Source organism: Odocoileus virginianus, chromosome 1 (genome assembly GCF_023699985.2).
Source record: "Odocoileus virginianus isolate 20LAN1187 ecotype Illinois chromosome 1, Ovbor_1.2, whole genome shotgun sequence".
Lineage (NCBI taxonomy): Eukaryota > Metazoa > Chordata > Mammalia > Artiodactyla > Cervidae > Odocoileus > Odocoileus virginianus.
In genome coordinates, this window is record NC_069674.1 from 86,470,870 (window position 1) to 86,479,166 (window position 8,297).

Consider the following 8,297-nt stretch of genomic DNA (forward strand, 5'->3'; position numbering starts at 1 on the left):
CTTCACTTAGTATGATAATCTCTAGGTATATCTGTGTTACTGCAAACAGCATTATTTCATTCTTTTTTATGGCCGAGTAATATTCCACATACATATAGATATATATGTGTATATATATAAATATAGACACACCACATCTTCTTTATCCATTCATCTGTTTATGGACATAAGTTATTTGCATGTCTTGAATATTATGAATAGTGCAGCTATAAAAACAGGGGTGCAGGTATCTTTTTGCATTATAGTCTTGTCTGTATATATGCCTAGGAGTGGGATTGCTGGATCATATGGTAGCTCTGCTTTAAGTTTTTTTTTTTTGAGGAACCTCTGTACTGTTCTCCATAGTGGCTGTACCAATTTATATTCCTGCCAACAGTGTAAAGAGAGTTCCCCTTTCTCCACACCCTGTTTGCCTCAAAAAATTTCTAAGTGTGACAATGATGTGAAATATTTAAAAAGCATTCTTACCAATATAACTCAATGATTTAGCAGAATTTTATGTATATATGCTAACTGGATAATATTGTTTTAAATCTGTAAAAAGGAGTCTCATCTCTTCTGTCACAATGTGCTGTTTATTTAACATTTTGCAACAATTTCACTTTTTCAGTGAAATTGTTTCAACAAAATGCATGAATAGAAATCCTACAATAAATAACAGATTCTTCCAAAGAAGAATATAGAAGTCCTAATGGATGCACTCATCTCACACACTAGTAAAGTAATGCTCAAAATTCTCCAAACAAGGCTTCAACTGTATGTGAACTGTAAACTTCCATATGTTCAAGCTGGTTTTAGAAAAGGCAGAGAGGAACCAGAGATCAAATTGCCAACATCCACTGGATCATTGAAAAAGCAAGAGAGTTCCAGAAAAACATCTACTTCTGATTTATTGACTATGTCAAAGCCTTTGACTGTGTGGATCACCACAAACTGTGGAAAATTCTTCAAGAGATGGGAATACCAGACCACCTGACCTGCCTCTTGAGAAATCTGTATGCAGGTCAGGAATCAACAGTTAGAACTGGACATGGAACAACAAACTGGTTCCACATAGGAAAAGAAGCACATCAAGGCTGTATATTGTCACCCTGCTTATTTAACTTATATGCAGAGTACATCTTGAGAAATGCTGGGCTGGAGGAAGCACAAGCTGGAATCAAGATTGCCAGAAGAAATATCAATAACCTCAGATATACAGATGACACTATCCTTATGGCAGAAAGTGAAGAACTAAAAAACCTCTTGATGAAAGTGAAAGAGGAGAGTGAAAAAGTTGGCTTAAAGCTTAACATTCAGAAAACTAAGATCATGGCACCTGGTCCCATCAGTTCCTGGGAAATAGATGGGGAAACAGTGGAAACAGTGGCTGACTTCACTTTTTGGGGGCTCCAAAATCACTGCAGATGGTGACTGCAGCCATGAAATTAAAAGACACTTACTCCTTGGAAGAAAAGTTATGACCAATCTAGACAGCATATTAAAAATCAGAGACATTACTTTGCCAACAAAGTCCATCTAGTCAAAGCTATGGTTGTTCCAGTGGTCATGTATGGATGTGAGAGTTGGACTATAAAGAAAGTTGAGTGCCAAAGAATTGATGCTTTTGAACTGTGGTGTTGGAGAAGACTCTTGAGAGTCCTGTGGACTGCAAGGCGATCCAACCAGTCCATCCTAAAAGAAATAAGTCCTGAATATTCATTGGAAGGACTGATGTTGAAACTGAAACTCCAATACTTTGGCCACCTGATGCAAAGAACTGACTCATTAGGAAAGACTCTGATGGTGGGAAAGATTGAAGGTGAGAGGAGAATGGCATGACAGAGGATGAGATGGTTGGATAGCATCACCTACTCAATTGGCGTGAGTTTGAGTAAAGTCTTGGAGTTGGTGATGGGCAGGGAGGCCTGGTGTGCTGCAGTCCATTGGGTCACAAAGAGTAGGACATGACTGAGCAACTGAACTGAACTGAACTGAATGGATCCACTTATTTTTTACCCTAGTTAAATTATGATTTACTCATAAAGTCAATTTTCTTTTTAGTTAAATCTTCCTAGAAATACTAGCTAATATATTCTATTTCTTTTTAAAAATGGATAAATCACAGAAAATGATATCATAAAGGACACATGAATCTTTAAATGTTATCATCAAATGCTTTAAAGAGCTTTTAATTGGATTGTATTTTCAAATTAATAGTTTAAGCTAATCATTTTCTAATTACTGCAAAAACAGAAGATCTGGAAATTCTGTGGGCAAGTTATTTTAAAATTATGTAAAACTGTCTAATAGCTCTCATTAAGCTTTCTTTTACTTTAGTAAACTCATTTCTTTACAGCTTAAGAAGGATTTCACTTAAACTTTAAAATACATTTTAGAGGAGTTCATGCAATTTAACAATATTTAAATTTTTCCTTAATTTTTCATTCGATATATAAAAAATCAGCAATAGTATTCAACATAGTATCAAGCTTGAAAACAAGCTCAAACAATTTCCTTTGGATGGTCAACTTATTTCTTTTTTGAAGGATAAGATACACAAACTTTTCTCATATCTTTGTGCATTTTACAAAATCATCTGTCATTTAAGAAATGACTCTTAATTTTATGAATAGAACTAACAGCATATGTTGATTTATTGAGTTTCTCACCACAATTCTTAGCAATGAATTGTCAAGGAATAATTAGTTACTAAAGTGCTTGATTCTACTTTTAAAAGCTGCTGTAAACCATGTGGATAAACAGAGTTGCAACTTTAACCTGTTGCTTAAATGACAACTTTGGCAAAGGTAATATTAATACTTTCCCTGTTAACTAATTATAAGTGTTTCAGACATTGATAGCTCTTTTATATTTTAAGTCATTTCTTAGATTACTTTTTCTTCCTAAAACTGTTACATGTCCTCGTTGTTACACAGTAGACTTGTTCATTTCACTGCTATTAATTAGACAGCTGATTGCCATCTTTCACCAACTTATTGGTTATTCTTGTTGTTCAGTTTCTCAGTTCTGTCTGACTCTTTGTGACCCCACAGACTGCAGCACGCTAGGCTTCTCTGTCCTTCACTATCTCCTGGAGTTTACTCAAATTCAGGTCCAGTGAGTTAGTGATGCCATCCAACCATCTCATCCTCTGTCGCCACCTGTCCTCCTGCCCTGAATATTTCATTAATGGAAGACAATACATTATTTCATTTAGATTTGTTTTCCTTCACCCTGTCATACAGGCTGTAAGATCACCTTTTCTCCAACATTGGATGCTGTGTTCCATCTCTGATTATTTGTACTATTCGATGAGCCTTCTGGTTAGAAGACTTTTTAAAACTTTCAATGGCAGTATTTATAGTTTTAAAACTTTATAGTCTTACAAAGATTGATAACTCCTTTTTTGCCAACTTTATCAATATATTTATTGTGAAATGTCCAGTTCACCTAGGCAGGTTCATTTCTTCAGTTAAAAAAAAAAAAAACACTAGCACATTTGCCAGGCTGAGAGCTGGTTTATTCCAATATGGACAGAAAGTGAAAGCGAAAGTCGCTCCATCATGTATGACTCTTTGTGACCCCATGGACTAGAGTCCATGGAATTCTCCAGGCAAGAATACTGGAGTGAGTAGCCTTTCTCTTCTCCAGGGGATCTTCCCAACCCAGGGATCGGACCCAGGTCTCCCACATTGCAGGCAGATTCTTTACCAGCTGAGGCACCAGGGAAGCCCAGAGGAGTTGTTAAATATTGAAATATTTCCATTCCAGTTGGTAAATAACCTCATTTCTAGGTCTCAGAGTTTTTAAAGCAATGTGTATAGATATACTTTGTGTTTATGTGTAAAACAGCAATAGAGTCTAGGCTCAGATGTTTTTGGACAGATACCATGTATTTTTTTTTCTTATCCAGATGACTATCTGGGAAAATATATGAACATTCATAGGAATGTGGGATAATTTTTTGTAGTGCTGGATTATCTGGTCTCACATTAATATCAACCGTGTTTCTCAGGCATTGGGACAGTCAAAAGTGTGCCTAGAAGTTTCCAAAACTTTCTGTGAGAAGCAACTCTTCCTGTTGAGAAACCTTGGATTAACTTTTATTTTATATGTCGTTGTTCAGTCACTCATTTGTGTCCGAATCTTTGTGAACCTATGGACTACAGCACACCAGCCTCCCTTGACCTCCACAATCTCCTGGAGTTTGTTCAAACTCATGTCCATTGAGTCGTTGATGCTATCCAACCATCTATTCCTCTGCCCCTCATATAAGAGGGGCATCTTTTTGCCAACGCTGGGTGCCTTATTCCAACTGTTATCATTTGTGCTACTTCATGATCCTTCTGATTAGTAGATTTTTAAAAACTTCAGTGGCAATATTTATTGTTTTCAACACTAGTATATCTCCCTGCTTTAGCCCATAAAGAAACTTGAGTCAAAACACTGAGCTTTAGTTGTTCTCTTTGAAAAGCCAGAATAGAATGATCTGTTTTATTTCCATATCAACTGAGAATATGGGGCAAATGAGACCAAAACTGCAGGGAAGAGGATTTAGCAATAAGGACATTATTTGAAATAAGAAACATCCTGAGCACATGTGATTTTCCCATAAGCATAACAATAATAAAATAATTGCAATTTAGTGAAGAATTGCTTTGTGCCAGGCTCTGCTTTACATTTTAAAATTATATTTGATACTCTCAACAGCCTAATCAGGAATGGGTATTGCTATGTATCCTTGGTGGCTCAGACGGTAAAGAATCTGCTTGCCGTGCAGGAGACCCCGGTTCCATCCCTGGGCCGGGAAGATCCCCTGGGGGAGGGCAAGGCAACCCGCTCCAGTACTCTTGCCTGGAGAATTCCAGACAGAGGAGCCTGGCGGGCTACAGTCCATGGGGTTGCAAAGAGTTGGACATGACTGAGTGGCTAACACTTCTACTTAGAGGAAAGGTATATTCTCAGGAAAACTGCCAGCAGTGTGCTCTTAGCCTCAGGACTGGTTTCCAAGCAGGCAGGCTCTCTGAGGATGGGGGTTTGGAACTGATTGTTGCTTCCAAGGGCGTATAAAATGTGAGTGGTTGCGAGTACAGCCAATGTTATCTATTGTGGTTTTCTGAACCATTATATCGTAGGACCTTGTTTTTTTTTTTTTTTTTTTTTTAAAGATTTTATGTGTAGTTTCTGTTTTATAAGAGTCTCTTCCCCTCAATTTCCAAAATTGAGCTATTAACTTGAGCCAACCATTTATTATCTTTTAGCAATTTGTCATGCCACTCCTTGAATTCTTGGACTGATTACCAGAGTTTTGTTTTTATATAGGAGTAATTAAGCTCTTTCAGTATCTGATTATTTCTGTAAATAGATACAAATTGCTATTTGGAGATAAATGATTTCTAGCAGAAACTTGGAGCATCAATGTATTAGATAGAAAGAAGCCATTTAGTCTAAATATTTGTTGGAGAAAACAATGTCTTTGTTAATCTCTGTCATTTGGAAGTGAAATGTTGATTCTTGCTTGAGATTCTAATCTGTTGATATGTTATTGACGGTGATATTTGGACTCAGAAAGAGGTGAGATGAGGCAAAAAGAGAAGGCTATTTGGACTTCAGGCAAATGTATTATAATTGTGTAATGACATTAGAAAATAACTACAGAAGTACTGTTACTGCCTCAATAAAGGAAGTTTTGGTGAGGATAGCCAGGCCCACATTAAATGGTATAGAAATATTCAGCAGTTTTTACCTTACCTCTAACTTTACCTCTCCTACGACGGTAGAAGTGCATGCTCAGGTGTGTCCAACTCTGTGACCCCATGGACTATAGCCTGCCAGGTTCCTCTGTTCATGGAATTTTCAGACAAGAATACTGGAGTAGGTTGCCATTTACTTCTTCAGGGAATCTTCCCAACATAGGGATCAAACACACGTCTCTTTTGTCTCCTGCTCTTGTAGGTGGATTCTTTACCACCAGCTCCACCTGTGACAGGAGGTGTTCATACAAATTTAGTCATTTTATTATTTCTTACCAGTATTCTCAGGAAAACAGGAGTTAATGAGAAGAGGAGGTGCAGGCGCTACATGTACTCACAGATTTGTTTTCTGAACTGTTGGAAAATATTAAGAGGTTGTGTCATCATCGTGTCTTCTGGTGATGAAATCTCTTACTCTAAACCCAGTTCAGACTAATGTTTAATGAATAAAGACAAGATGGTCAAGATGTGGGTTTCAAAGTTAATGTAATTCTGGAGGTCAGAGTCTGCCTCTGAGGGGTAGGGAGCTGTCAGGAACCCTGAGATGAATTAGTCAAAATACACGTGTGTGCAAGACTAGAAAGTGTTCTGTATAGTAACGAGTGTTTCAAGAATTGGGAACATGTATACAAAAGCTGTGTGTGGAGTGTGTGGCACAGTCTGACCATGGAGATAAGTAACCCTGGACAGTAGATGGGTAGTGTTGGCACCATCTTGTGACCTCTTTTGGGATCTGGTCTCAAAAAATACCACTTTGGTTCCCAGCATGCATGAGTGCTTAGTCATGTCCAATTCTTTTGTGACCTCATGGATTGTAGCCCACCAGGCTCCTCTGTCCATGGAATTTTCCAGGCAAGAATACTGGAGTGGGTTGCCATTTCCTTCTCCAGGGGATTCTCCCAACCCAGGGATCAAACCCATGCATCTTGCGTTGGCAGGCAGATTCTTTACCAACTCTGCTACTTGGGAAGTTTCCCAGACTGTGCCCTAAATTATTTGACCACAACAATAAAGAATCTGTCTGCAATGCAGGAGAATCAGATTCAATCCCTGGGTCGGGATCCCCTGGAGGAGGAAATGGCAACCCACTCCAGTATTCTTACCTGGGAAATCCCATGGACAGAGAAGCCTGGCAGGCTTCAGTCCATGGGGTCACAAAGAGTTGGACATGACTGAGTGACTAACACACATACTTCATTTGATAATATGAGGCTGACAAATCCAACTTGATTGTATATTTTCAACTACAGGGGCAAATTAGGTGCCAAGGCTGAGACTTTATACCACGAGTGGAGATATGCAACCTATTTTTAAATATCTGGGGGGTATTTTGGTAGAAAACAGAGTAAGCAAAAGCTTTTATGTTTAGATACAAGCTGTCCCTCACTATTCGCAGGGCACTGGCTCGAGGACCCCTGTGGATACCCAGCTCTGGGGATGCTCAAGTCTCTTCTATGAAATGGCCTTTCCCAGTTGGTCCTCTGCATCTCCTTTGGGTCCTGCACCCACAAAACGGTGGGCTAGTGGGCTGACTACTCATCCAATTCCATGGAAGAAGGAGAGAGAGAAATAGAAAATGAAGAAGAGGAGTGGAGAGGGCGAGTACCAGGAAGTGCTTTGCGGAGCTGGTCACGTTTGCTACCAAGAACAACCTACTACTTTACTTCGCAGGGGCATTTTCTGAGAGGCTACATGAACATCTGTTGTTTAGAAAGGAGTTTATCTGATAAACCCCACTTCCCACTGGTCAGAGATTTACCCCATAGGGTATTAACCCTTCACAGAGTATTAACTCCACACACACCTCCAGGGTGTACACACTTAATCATTTTTTTGTTTTGGAGTATAATTACTTCACAATGTTACATTAGTTTCTGCTGATACAATGAAGTGAATCAGCTATATGTGTACGTATATCCTCTCCCTCCTCCTTGCCCCCATCCCACCCATCAAAGTGCTCCCTGCATTGTACAGCAGCCTCCCACTAGCTGTCTATTTTACGCATGGTACTGTATATATGTCAATCTAATCTCGCAGTGTGTACCCCCCACCCTCATGTCTACATGTCCATTATCTACGTCTCCATTTTTATTCCTGTCATGCAGAGAGTTTCATCTGTCCTATTTTTCTAGATTCCACATATGTGTGTTACATACAACATTTGTTTTTCTCTTTCTGACTGATTTCACTCTGTATGACAGATTCTGGGTCCATCCACATCTCTACAAATGACCCAGTTTCACTCCTTTTAGTGGCTGAGTAATATTCCTTTGCATATATGCATCACATCTTTATCCATTCAGCTGTTGATGGGCATTTTGGGTGTTTCCATGTCCTGGCCATTTTACACACTTGATCTTTAAGAGAGACCCTGGCTTCTCAGACTTCAGCAGCAATGGCAAAGATGGAGAGAGGGAAGAGGCATGCTGCTGCTGCTGCTAAGTCCCTTCAGTCATATCCGACTCTGCGACCCCATAGTCGGCAGCCCACCAGGCTCCGCTGTCCCTGGGATTCTCCAGGCAAGAGTCCTGGAGTGGGTTGCCATTGCCTTCTCCAGGAAGA